The following is a 14439-nucleotide window of genomic DNA, read 5'->3' as shown; positions in this document are numbered from 1 at the left end:
AAAACTAAAAAAAAATCAAAGAATTGCACTTGTTTAAGGCTCACACTGTATATCAACGATTTAAATACGATATGATCGAATAAAAACGGCGTCAGAATGGCTATGAAATGAATATTGACGACATTTCCCATATAAATTTACATATAAAATGACAGCGATTTTCATTTCATAGCCATCGCTGACGCCGTTTTTTCGATCATACGGTACTACGGCATGACGAGTCTTACAGCACAATACAAGTCAGTGAGATAGAGGTAACATTTTACCTAGTTTGATTATAGTGTTTGTATCATATAATTTCTTAAAAATTTCAAGTTAGTGTATTAATAGCAATTGTAGGCATATTTCTTATCGATGAATGCTGATAAGATTAAAATAAACTTTATGCTTTATCTTTTTCTCTTTAGAAGGGATATGGTTTGTGTCATAGAATACTCATTACAGTATTTAATATCCTGTACTTTGATATTCTTTTCTTAATTTACTGACATTATTTCTTTCCTGTAATGCCAAAATCTTGATAATATGGTGAAGGCTCATTTTTGATCTTATTAGATTTATATTTTATGTTTTAATACCTACTACGTATTATGCTTTGTGGTGTGGAGAATAAATATTAAGATATCTTAATACTTGCATATCCTTCCATTAGGAAAAATACTGTTTATAAATCATATATGCTAAGAAAATCACATAAATTAGGTGTAAGTATAGAAAAATCTTAAGGTAGCAGAAAAAATAATGCAATATATGTATAAGCAGAATTAAACAAGGTACCTATTAATATTGTTGATTCTATAGTTGATTCTACAGCAACCCTGATTATGAATAACGTAATTTTATATACAGACAAGAGTTATAACTACGGAGGCTAAAAGGCCTTTTCAAGGCCTACGTAGTTTTAACGGAATGTTATAAAACCTATTATGAACATGATATGGAGCTACAGCATTTAAAAATTTAAAAAAAGAGGGAACTACTTCACACTGGCTACGTCCATTATTTATTTAATACTGGATTAGAATGGATCGACATAGAATTTGCAACCATTTATCTACGTAATACGCATTTTTTGGTTAGTTTTATTTATATGACTATAACCGATATGTACACACGGCTTTGGGTGACGATTGTCGTGCACAGAGTCTATAAAACTCTGTGATTGTATAAATGAACAAAGAGAATGGAGCAAGAATTTTCCCAAGCGTATGAAAGTTGCGCCTCCGGATTTAAGTGGGATAAGGGGTAATAATTTCTCTCCGACTTACAAGATTGCCATAGCGATTCACTTCTTGACATGTAGGTAAATGATTACTAAAATAAACGACCCATGATTTTCTCTTGCCGACCAGTATAATATCGTAGTCTTAAAGAATTAGAATAAAATACACTATGTTAAATGTTCATGTATCATGAAATGAAGATAATTATTTAAGCTAAATGTAATTATTTACAGTATGTACGTTAAAGTGTGTGTGTGTGAAATCCAGATCCACCCTAGATGTCTTTGAAACGTCTACGTTGCGGTTTGAATTTTGATCAAATCCTGCAATACGCTCAGAAGAATCTGTTCCCACCCGATACACAGACTTTTTTTTTTATTACATTTGATTTGCCATTAGGCTGCCTACATCACTGCCTTACACGTTAAAATCGTATACACAGAGTTGACCTTTCCCGATGTGATTATCCTTATTTATAGTTAATAAATACTTTGGCATAAGCTATAACAATACAAATGCAGCAATGTTTTACAACTATACAAAATACTGTCTATCGTACATAACGGTATCTGGGTAAATGTCACACTCTATTTTAAATTATTCGGCCGCGTTTGATAAAATCGACTGCTTTAATTTAACTAACAAAAACATGTGGTAATCTACTATAGTGATGTATTTATTTGCATTTTTTATGTCATAATTTTGCAAGTATTCAATGTTTCGATATTTACAAATATACAATATAAAAAAAAAAAAAAAAAAAAACAGCGATGGCTATGAAATGAAGATTTTTTTTTTTTTAGTTTTTAATAAAATTTTCCTAAAATTCGTTTGATTTTCTTGGTATTTTTAGGTTCGGGAAAACGCTGATTACAAGTTTTCATTTGGTTCTCATTATTTTTATTTAGTTTAAAAAAACGTTTCGGCTAACTATAGCCTTTCTCAGTGTTGCTGGTCATATCGAAAAAAAAATAGTGTCGGAATACTAATCCAAAAAATTAACATATAATCATGTCCCACCAAATAATGTTTCGGCAATTAATAAAGCTAATATCAAACTATCAAAGAGCATGCCCTCTTTATTTTCTTTTAGGAATTAATTCATCTTTAACACTAAAACTTCTACAATGGATCGTAATGGAGTACGCCAGTAACACTGTATGTGGTGCGTTGGTGTGAATTATATGTCAATATTTTTGGATTTTTTATATTCGACACTATTTTTTTCCTATGACACAACACATGATGAAGGCTATAATGTTAGCCAAACGTTTTTTTAAAAACCACATAAATAAAATAATGAACAAACCAACATGAAAACTTAATCAGCGTTTTTTTTTTTTAAAAAAAAAAAACTAAATCAAAAAAATAAAAAAAAAAATCTTAGTGAATATAATTAGAAACAAGGTTTCAAGAATATCAAAATTTCCAAGATTGTAAAATTTCTATAGCTTATTTTTTTTTTTTTGTTGTTTTATATGTAAACTTACATGAGGATCGTCATCGATGTTCATTTCAAGCCAACTAGACCCCGTTTTTTCTCTCGACTGATAACGGTATATTCTTAACATCAAAAGTAAATAACATCTCGGACCAATTCAACAACAAAGGACATATGGAATTTCTTAGTATTATCTTTGGTAACACCTTATATATCTTAAAACTATCAATTTGTATTGGTGGGGCCAAATATACCATATTTTATTCGCCTAGCTTCTTGATTCATTATTGTATTCAGCCATCACTTAAATATTTGATATTATCTTTGGTATTCATAAATACATTCAACACTATCAGTAAAATACTGGAAAAATATCGAGTTATGCTTTAAAATTATGATTTTCATTCAACAAAGAACCATCTTCTTTTACAAGAAACTTTCATTCTTGTCTTTTCTTTAATTTTGAATCAATAAATCATCTTTTTTCATTGATCTTATAAGTATACATATTCTTACTTTTTCCCTCCGCCTAGTATAATACCTACTTACGTGTCTGAATCTATCGAAGCTGAACAACAACACTTGGAGCGGAGATTCCACAATATGTATAATAAAATAAACGATCAATTGTCAGTTTTCTTTATACCATCCTGGGAGAATTATTATTTTTTAAATTTATTAAAAGATATTTTCAATAGAATTGTCTTGATTTATAACTTGTACCCACTTTTCTTGCTCTTCTGGATACTTTAAGTTGCCTAGTATAACTATCCTGTCCACCAGGAACACAAACAACAAAGATGAGGCATAACACCAAAAACACACTCCATTTAAGCTTTATTGATGCAATTGTTAGCGGAGTCTTTAAAAAAAACACACAAAAATCACCCGATAATAAAAAATTTTATGGGCACTTTTAGGTTAAAGCACTTACCAAAACGTGTATATTTCGTGTTTTTTTTGCAAAACAGCGTGACCATCATAGTGACCATATATCTGGTAGTACTTTATGTCACTTAAACACCAAAATAATTAGTTTTTTGCACTACAATAACAAATAATACCAAAAATCAACCGACAAAATATGAATACAGAATCTAACCCCATATCTAAGTATGTACAGCTGATGAAGTAAACAAAAGTCCGCCCGTGGGTTGATCTTTTATAGAGGGCATTGGTAAAACTACGACGCAAATTGCCGGTGAGTCCGTTCCTATTTACCTTTATTGTCCTTTTCTTTCAACGGGAAGATAGGTTTGCTCCAGATTCTTATTAATAGGTTTTAATATCAAAATGCAAAACGAAGAGACAAGGGTTCTTTTAGGGAAACGTAGAGTTTTCAAACAACGACATACATTATTTGAAAAATATTTTAAAACCCTAAAAGAATCCTTTCAAGATACTTCGCCTACCGATCGTGAAAAGTCTAAGACTGCTGAATTAAAGTTACGTTTAGAAAAATATGAGAAATTAATACAAGAATACGAGATAGTTCAAACAGAGATAGAGATAAGTTTAGATGATTTACCTAGATACACAAACGTTGGAAAGAGAAACTTTTGAGAAAAATTATTTTAGTTTATTAGTTGAGTGCAAAGAATTCTTAAGCCTCTTTGACAAGGTAATTCCAAATTCTCATAGCGAATCGAGTAATTCAAGTAACTTTGATGTAGGCTCAAGTAACAATAATAAAAATGATTTCAATGTAAAACTACCAGAAATAAAATTACCGAAATTTACAGGTTGTTACGATAATTGGTTAGAATTTCGAGATACATTCGATTCACTTATTAATGAAAATTCAAGTATAACAAACATTCAAAAATTTCACTCCCTGAGGGCAGCATTGGAAGGCGGTGCCATGCAAGTTATTCGTTCTATAGAATTTTCGGCTGACAATTACCAGATAGCGTGGAATGCTTTACTTCAAAGGTATAATAACAATAGCGTTCTGGTAAACAATCATGTCAAAGCTATATTCGAAATGCCCACATTATCTAAAGAGTCAGCAAGTGATTTAAGAAAAATGTTAGATAGTCTCTCTAAGCATTTGTGCTCATTAAAAAACTTAAATCAACCGGTAGAGTACTGGGACACACTTCTTGTTTTTGTATTAAGTCATAAGTTAGACAAATCAACACTTCGAGCATGGGAGCAAGTTAAAGCAGCGACAACTCAGGGCAATTCGGATACGGTGACATTAAAAACATTCAAAGATTTTTTACGTTCAAGAGCCGATTTCTTAGAAACAGTTTTAATGACCAAAGAGGTCAAGATACAATCTCATTCATATCAAATTTCAACAAAGTTCAAAACTGAATGCATTTTTTGCAAGGGTTCAAATCATTATATACAAAATTGCAATGAGTTTTTAAAGCTTAAGAATCAAAAATAATGCTTAAATTGTTTAGCAAGCAACTTAAGAATCAAAAATTATGCTTAAATTGTTTACGCGGTTTTCATACGATCAACAATTGCCTAGCAGGACATTGCAAAAAATGTACTGAAAAGCATAATACAATTCTTCATAACGACTTTCAAGTAAATTCAAATCCAGAGCGTCCAACAACTTCATCAAATAACGCATTTTCTGCAACTTCAAGCATTGCTTCGGATAATATTCTATTATCTACAGCACTAGTTCAAATTAAAAATTCAAAGGGACATTTTCAAACATGCAGAGTTTTATTAGATTCTGGGTCCCAATCATCCAATTTTATTACAGAAGATACATGTAAGAGATTAGGTCTAAAGACATTTCCAGTAAGTATTTCTGTTTCGGGTATCGTTCAAACTCCTTTTCAAATCAAACAGCGATGCAATATTACTGTAGTGTCCATGCATAACTCATTCAAAGCTGATATTTCATGTTTACTTCTACCTACAATTAATAAAGGTTTACCATTCCAGTCATTCGACATTTCAAATTTAAATATTCCTTCCAATGTGAGGTTAGCTGATCCTGGTTTATCGATTTCTTCAAAGATTGATATTCAAATTGGTGCTGAATTGTTCTACAATTTATTACGCATTGGTCAGTTCCGCTTAGGACCTAATTTACCTACATTACAAAAAACTGTTCTAGGATGGGTAGTCTCTGGAAAGTTATACAATGATCCTATTGCTGCGCAATCCATGTGCAATTTTAGTACAAGTTCAAACGACGAAATCTATTCTTTATTGAAGAAGTCGAGGAAACTGTTCCACCTGGTTCAAATGTGAAATTCTCCTCAGATGAACAGCTTTGCGAGGACATATTTTCTTAAACAACCGAGCGAAAATACGACGATAAATTTATTGTTCATATTCCCTTAAAATGCGATCCTATTATTCTAGGTGATTCTCGTGAAATTGCTACCAAAAGATTCTATTCTTTGGAGAAGAAGTTGAATCGTGAACCAAAATTAAAGGAAGAATATGCAGCATTTATGAACGAATATATTCAACTTCGTCATATGCGAGAAATATCTAAAATAGACGAACATTCTAATTCTGGTTTTCTGCCACATCATGCGGTTGTTAACGAAAATAATCCAACTACTAAGCTTAGGGTTGTGTTCGATGGCTCGGCACAAACTGATAATGGAACTTCCTTTAATAGTTTGCAGCTAGTTGGTCCTACCATTCAGGATAATCTTTTTTCCATTTTATTAAGATTCCGACAAGGGCCTATGTCATCTGTGCGGATATTGTTAACATGTATCGGCAGATAGAGATTCATAGATCACAAAAACATCTTCAAAATATTCTATGGCGTTTCGATTCTTCAAAGGAATTAAAAACTTTCGAATTACAAACAGTAACTTACGGTACTGCATCAGCTCCTTGGTTAGCTACAAGATGTTTAAAGCAATTGGCCATAGATTATTCCAAAATATTCCCACAATCATCTCAATTCGTGGCATCCAGTTTCTATATGGATGATTTGTTGATAAGTTGCAATTCAGAAAGTGAGGCTTTAACAATATGTGACGCAATTTCAAAAATACTTTCTTCAGGCTGTTTTTAACTTCAAAAATGGGCAACTAATAGTACCAAAATTCTGCAGCACATTCAAAATCCTTCTACTATTCTTAAAATTGGCAAGGATCAACGAACCAAGATTCTAGGTTTGTATTGGTCTTATGAAGACGATCAGCTAATGTACACTATTACTGATCAGTTTAAATAAGTTTACCAAGCGTACTATAATGTCTGATATAGCTCAGATTTTTGACCCCTTGGGACTCTTGGGCCCATGTATCATTTTAGGAAAAATTCTTCTTCAATCATTTTAGTCCTTAAAGCTTGACTGGGATGAGTCTCTTCCAGCTACTATAGACAATCAATGGCGGCAATTACGGCAAGAGCTACCAGTACTTAACATTTTAAAAATACCCAGATTTGTTTCAAATACGTCAATCGTTAAGTTGGAGTTACACGGATTTGCCGATGCCTCTTTACAAGCATATGGCGCATGTCTATACATTCGTAGTATATCTTCCAGCGGAGAGATTCAGGTAAGGCTTTTGACAGCTAAAAGCAGGGTTAGTCCTCTAAAATCGTTAACAATTCCAAGATTAGAACTGTGCGGTGCTCTCTTGTTAGCTCAGCTAGTGGATGGAGTGAAAAATTCGATGAATTCAATGATTCAAATGATGGATTCGTGCTTCTACAAGTACTTTGCAAGTTTTGGTTCAAAACAGAGTCGCTCAAATACAAAGGTTAACAGAACTTAACCAATGGCATCATGTTTGAACCGCCGACAATCCTGCAGACTTTCTTTCCCGAGGTATTTTGCTTAGGGCTCTTTTGGATTGTACTGTGTGGTGGAATGGCCCACAATGGCTTAGCCAACCTAAAGATGGCCCTATTCTGCAGCTACTTTTGAAGGAGAACTCCCAGAAGTTAAGAAACAAAAAATAATTCTCGCAGCTTTTCAAACTTCAAATTGGATTAATATTAATAAATTTTCAAACTTAATTAACGGGTGGTCGCTTATTGTCTTAGATTCATATACAATTGTTGAAATCCCACTGACAAGCAATTTAAACCTTTCAAGGCAAAGGATTTATCTGATACTCTTAGATACCTTATTACGATTTCTCAAAAGGATGATTTTGCCGAAGAAATTCAAACGTTGCAAAGGAGTCATGCGTTGCCAAGGCAATCTAAGCTACTTTCTCTAAATCCTTTTCTAGACGATGAGAGTATTTTACATGTTGGTGGACGTCTTAGTCAATCAAATTTTAGTTTTGATGTCAAACATCCAATCCTTCTTTCGTCCAAGCACCATCTTACAAAATTACTTTTTAGACACGAGCATCTAAGATTATTCCATGGTGGACAACAACAACTGCTTTATTCAATTCATCAACGTTATTGGCCACTGGCTGGTCGCAATTTGGCTAAACAAACGGTTCATTCCTGCATAAAATGCTACCGCTGCAAACCACTGCAACCTTCTCCAATCATGGGTAATCTTCCAAAAGCGCGTGTTACTCCTGCTCCACCCTTTTATAATACTGGCATAGACTACGCAGGTCCAGTATATTTGAGTTCAAAAAAGGGAAGAGGAGCAATTGAAGCTCGAAGGACCAATATGTTGAAGATTGAACTTTTTATTTGTTGATAGTATTACTCAGAGGTATTACAATTGCAATTAAAAACTTGTATTAAAACAGCGGACGTATTACTGACAACTTTATTGTTCCGCCATCTTCTTTCATCTCTTTTTTGACAGACAGACTCTTAAGGTCGTCCCACACATACAATAACTAAAGGCAACTTTACACATAAAAATAGGAAAACAGAAAACAATAAAAACATTGAATGACTATTAAACAAAGCTGAACAAATTAGGAACCTACTCGGGGTGTCAGTCCCACCAAGGGATAGAAGGTAATGAAAAAGGAAACGAACTTAGAAACGGAGCGAACACTCCACTGAGTGAACCAGAACTGTTCTGCTTCTCAAGTGGAAACCTAGTTAAAGCAGAATCTTGAGAACTTGAAAAAAACTTGAAATGAAGAATAGAAATCCTCCATCGGTCTAAGACACTCGAAGAAATTTCTGAGGACTTAAGACCCAGAGAAATCAAACATTTTTCTTGTTTTAATAAGAACAATCTTCGGATTGTCACGAGGTTTTTAACAGGAAACTGTCTCCTGAATGAATACCTCAGTAGATCGATACTAAGAAGCAAAGGCAAATGCAGATTCTGTGGAGAAAATGGGGAAATACCAGAACACTCATCACTGAGGGCTTAACTTTGGTACGACTGTTATCGGAGAAAGAGAACTAACCTCTGTAAAACCGTCTTAGATACTGGCTTTTGTCAAACACCTGAGACTGTATGATGAGTTATATGAACAATATATCAAAAAAGGGTTAATAATATTGATCTATAAGGTTGCGGTGATACTTCCATACAATCTACAATTTACAAATCTAGGATACCGTTTTTAACATACGTGTATTTTCATTTAAGGGATCGAATCAAGACCGAAAATTATATATGGTCGTTGAAATAGCACGTAAATGGCACAAAACTTTTGTTGATTGTTTTTTTATTATTTTTATTACACCTCTTTTGCATTTCCTAGCCAACTTATAATTTTTAGACTGTAATAAGATTGATGAAATAAGAAAGAATTTAAATCTTGTCTGTCCCATGGTAACGTATCGCAAAAAAGGCACCCAGACAGAGTACCAGTACCTATCTCACGTGGTACGCAAAGAATCGGCCTCTCGGGTCGTAGTCTCACTCTCACGCGCTACGTTACCGTTAACTTAATTCGAGCTGACGATGCGTTAACGAATCTAGATAAAAATTGTTATTATGCCGCGAGTAAATTATACATATACCGGGCGTTATTATATCGCGGGGCCGCTGCCAGCAGATAAGGCGGTCTCGTCGGTCGGCGGGCGACGACGCGGCAAACGTACCGATTGTTGGTTTTTGCAGATAATGTTACCGTAAGATGCGTCTTACTTTTTTTGTGATCTCGTTTAGGTAAATTTATCTTATAAGTATAATTATTAAAAAACACTATAGACTTTTGTCATGCGTTCTCTAATCCTCTGAGAAAATCGAAAACAAAGTCGAAGTTAAGCGACGTTAGATGGTGTGAGTATTTGGACAGGTGAACGTCTCGAAACTCTGTCGTGCTGTGGTTTTATGGAAAGAGTGTAGAATGCAGATTGTATAGAAAGGGGTGAGGTTATCACCGCGACCTTGCAGATCTATTGTGTCCCCGCCTTTCTTGAATTATAATTTATAACTCATCCTACCATCTGCGTCTCAGGGCTTTTCAGGGATATTAGTCGTACCAAAGTTCATGGCACGCAATGACTAGAGAATATAAGGACGACTAAATTGTTACCATACCACCAAACAGTGCCATGTAGGGTTTCCGAAACCGGAGCTGTTTTTCGGGATCGGGAATTTCGGCACCGCGCCTCAAAGGTCGCGCACACTATACCTACACGGACCAGTACGGACCAGCACAGCACAAACCTGCATCCTGCATGATGTCGCACACTTTACCGCCACAGACCTGCAACATAAGCGAGAGTTTCGAAAAAAGTAGAGTTGTCAAGTAGTTGAGTGTGCAACATAGAAGTATTGAAAATGAGTAGTTCAAGGAAGTAGGAAGGAAGTAGGTAGGAAGTAGTTCAAAGGAGTAGGAAGAAATTATTATTTTAGCCATGTTGTGTGAAGAAGAGGAGAAAGAGGAGGAAGCTAAGAAAAAAGAAGATTTTGGGTTCACCCTATAAATCAAAAGAGAAAGCAATATGGCGAATTTTATCATTTGTTTCCTGAATTAAAAAGATTCGAAGAAAAGTTTTTCCAATATTTTCGAATGTCACAAAACAAATTTTATGAGCTCTTGGATATTATTCGTTCGAACCTACAGCTGACGAACCCTTCAATATTTGCATGTTTGTGGAGATATGCTGGTTCGCCGGTGCGCACATTAGATCGGACCAGCACGACCAGGCATAAATATTGTCGGTCATATTTGTCCTCGACCGACACGACCTGTTATGACGGTCGGGGCTTGTGGCGGTACGTGCTGATGCTGGTCTAGTGTGCCCTACTCTATTAAATAACACGGTCACCTTCACCGGTAGATTTTACTGGTCTGGTCCGTGCCGGTCCATGCAGGTATAGTGTGTGCGATCTTTTAGGAACCGGCATTTCCCGTTTTTTTCGGTACTTTCAGTACTGACTAATTTTTGTTCAATGGTGGTACAGTTCATCAATCAGACAGGGATGGTTTTTCAAAATCAAATGGATAAAAAATTGAGATTTTTAATGAAAATAATATCAAATGATTAAGTAATCAGTCATGAAAAAATTTACATGAACAAAAGTAAGGAAAAAAGTATAAAACACCTATACTTTTCATCATCAACATCAATCAACATAAATCAACTTAACTGAATTTGAGACAAAAGCCCTAAAATATTGAATTAAAAATGCAAATATCTATTAAACATAACATAATAAATATTATAGGAACTTCAAAAGAGGAAAGAAGCAAGAAAAATAAGAAATAGCATCATTACTTATATAGAAGAGTTTGATTTTGGCCGCTAGAAAATATCAAAAGTCTTTCGCACGTAACAAGAAATATGTTATTAATTATTATTACCGAGTCCCGAAAGTACAGAAGAAACCGGGAATTGGTAATTTCGAGTCCCGGTTCTTTGATGTCTCAAAAGAACCAGGAATTCCCAATCAAAATAATTATCGAATTCGATAAAAAAAAAACGTTAAAAAGGTGTAGTGGGCTGTTTACTTACCTATGAAACGTAACTTCTGGCTGTTTCTTATCGCTGCGGCTTTTACAATTGAAAGCTGAACAACTAATCACCAGTGTATATGATATGATACACGATATGATATTCTATACTAATTAAAAAACTTTATTTTTAAGTGCACTGTTTAGATTTACTTAGTAATCGAAATAGTAGATTAATTGAAATTGTCAATACAATGCCCAGTTCGGGTTTTTTACTTAATTTTTACTGCCCGAAACAAAGTTAAGGTATACCACACAAACTTCATAACAATTAGTATATTAAGTAGCTTTAGCAAATTGTTGTCTCACTGCCGGGCAGTTCAATGTTATAATGGTTTGGTTAACTTCATATTAGGAAATTAGTTTATGTATTAGAAACGATTAAAAAACAATTCTGGAGATGATTAGTTGAGGAGATAACAGAGAGACACAAAACCGTTTTTTCTCAAATAGTCTTTCATGATCTCCGTATCTAATAGAAAACTGGCAGCTTCACCATTTAACATTCAAATATTAGATGAATGGGTAACACTGAGGCTGCCTATAAAAAAGCAGATTATTAAAACTTGAGTTTAAACCATCTCTGCTGATGATGCTAACACAGTTAGCGAAACTCGAGTCCATCGCAAAAGTGTTTTGGTGTATTATTGTGGTGAATTAGTGTTTTTTTTGCTGTTGTAACACCAAAGGTTCCAACCCCCATACCCAGCTGTATTGTAGCGTTTTTTAAACCACTACCACTGCGAACGGCAGCTTTTCATCGGAGAGCAGTCGTGGATAAGGTATTTCACTAGAGAGAAAATTAATCAGTAATAATTAACAAAAGATATATAGATATTGGGCGCCAGGCATGTACAGAGAAAGAAAACACAGTTGTATAATACTTAAATCTAATGACTATATTTATTCATGACGTTCTTTGCTGATACATGACATTGTAGAGTTCCAGTAAATATATAGTGGTTATATGTCAAAGAAAGTGGTGGTAAGAGTCGTACTAAATATCAATGAAAACAACTACGATAAAATACAGGACGTGTAAAGTTTAAGAGAAAATATGAAATGTAGCATTACTTTAATTAATTTGATATATTCCATATGATGCTAAATCGAAGATGTTACAACCTGTAGATTCTAGAATCTATGTTTGATTATCCATCTATTAAAATAGTGCAATAATATCTATGAAAGTAATACCATTACAAGACGTAATGCAATGAAACCTAAGATCTAAATTATATTTTAAAGATTATATCGACAGGAATGTTCTTAACAATCTAACCACTGAACATAGTCTGTACGATATTACTTAAGATGTACGTTATTGTTTTAGACTGAAAATGTTTTAGATGTTAAATGTAAAACTAGAACTTAAATATACACTTAGCTGTTCTTTTATGTAACCTTGCTTCAAACAGTAGCAGCGTGAGGTGGTCTAGCATCTCTGTACTGTCTGTCGGCGATCCTGTTGGTCAAAACAACAAAAGGGGCCAGATTGAGGACACAATGAATCCTTACAGCCGTAGCTACTGACTAGGCTTAGAAATGGGAGTGAAGCAGCATGGGACTCAAGCTACATCCACGCTGTGGCACTTAGATGTAAGAAAAAATCGTTCTTACTGGGGACACTCGTCCACAGGACATCTGTACATAAGATAATGTCTGTACATAAGACACTACCCGTGCCTTGGAAATAGTCCGTACCTTGGACACAGTCCGTACCTTGGACACAGTCCGTACCTTGGACCCTAAAAATATGAAACTCTTGTTTAAAACCAAACAAGGTCTAATAAACAAAATAAACCTACCTCGAAATACTTCCGAGGGCTCAATAAATAATAAACAACATGTCCTTTCTTCCATGTGACATTCTGGAGGACAAAAGAAAAGGGACGCCAACGTGCCAGCAAAACACAAATATAAGTTGGGACATCCGTAACTCTACCCTAAAAATATTCAATAATAATATCGAATCTATAAAAGGTAATAACTATCTTTACCTGTAGCCTCGAAATAGCAGCTGATTCAAATTATACAGCAAGATTTAAATAATCACCATTTCTAAAAGCTGGGATACAACAGAGCGTCAAAACCAAGTGAGGTTAAGCACGGAGAGAGTTGACAGAAGCGATGTTGACAGCGCGCGCCTCCACAGAATAGTAACAGGGTTGTGTCGAACGATAACAGGGTTGGCGACTAGGGAACGTAAAAATTACGCGTCAAATAAACTATCCGGCCTGAACGAGAGGGAATCCGGTGATGATAGGCCAGGCATCATATATTATATATAAAAAAGACATGTAACGAACTAAAAACGTTACAGTATTCAAGTATAATAATACCGATTTGTAATAAAAAATAATGCTCACTTTTTTAAAGAAATTATAACGGAATTAATAACAAGTGTTAACAATTAAGCTCGATTCAGAAACTCCCAATTAGTGGAATAAATTAGTGGTTTCAATTAGCGTAGGAGTTTGTTCCTTTAATTTCAATGTAAGCATTCAGAACGTCGAAATTAGTGGTTTTTTAATTTGATTTTATTACAATTTTAGTATTTCCAGTAATTGTACTTTAAAATTTGCGAGAAATGTCATTTTGGCCTTTGATTATGTTTCCTCAAGAGAAATTGTGGTTAGAAATCAAAAGTTGATTGTTTTATAAGCTAAATATTATTCTTTCTCTATGGATACAACTGACTAACGCAAGCTGTTGTTAGGATATTCTATTAATTTTAATTGTATTTTTTAAATATTGTAAACGAGCGTAAACTAAAAGAATGAAACCACTTATTCATTCTACTAATTGCGATGTTCTGAATGAAGCTTTAACCAATGAATAAAAATAAAACAACCGCAACCTGCTTCTTTGGCCCGATATATCATCCCCGGTCGTCATTCCTGCAACACAGCAGCATCATCCCTAATGCCCCGTGACAGCGTTGCCACACATGCGTGCACGAACACGATCTAGCGGAACAATTGGC

The sequence above is a fragment of the Sitophilus oryzae genome, unplaced genomic scaffold (genome assembly GCF_002938485.1).
Source record: "Sitophilus oryzae breed Bouriz unplaced genomic scaffold, Soryzae_2.0 scaffold_801_pilon_pilon, whole genome shotgun sequence".
Classification (NCBI taxonomy): Eukaryota; Metazoa; Arthropoda; class Insecta; order Coleoptera; family Curculionidae; genus Sitophilus; species Sitophilus oryzae.
The sequence above is the reverse complement of the archived record's forward strand: the minus strand, read 5'-3'. Positions refer to the sequence as shown.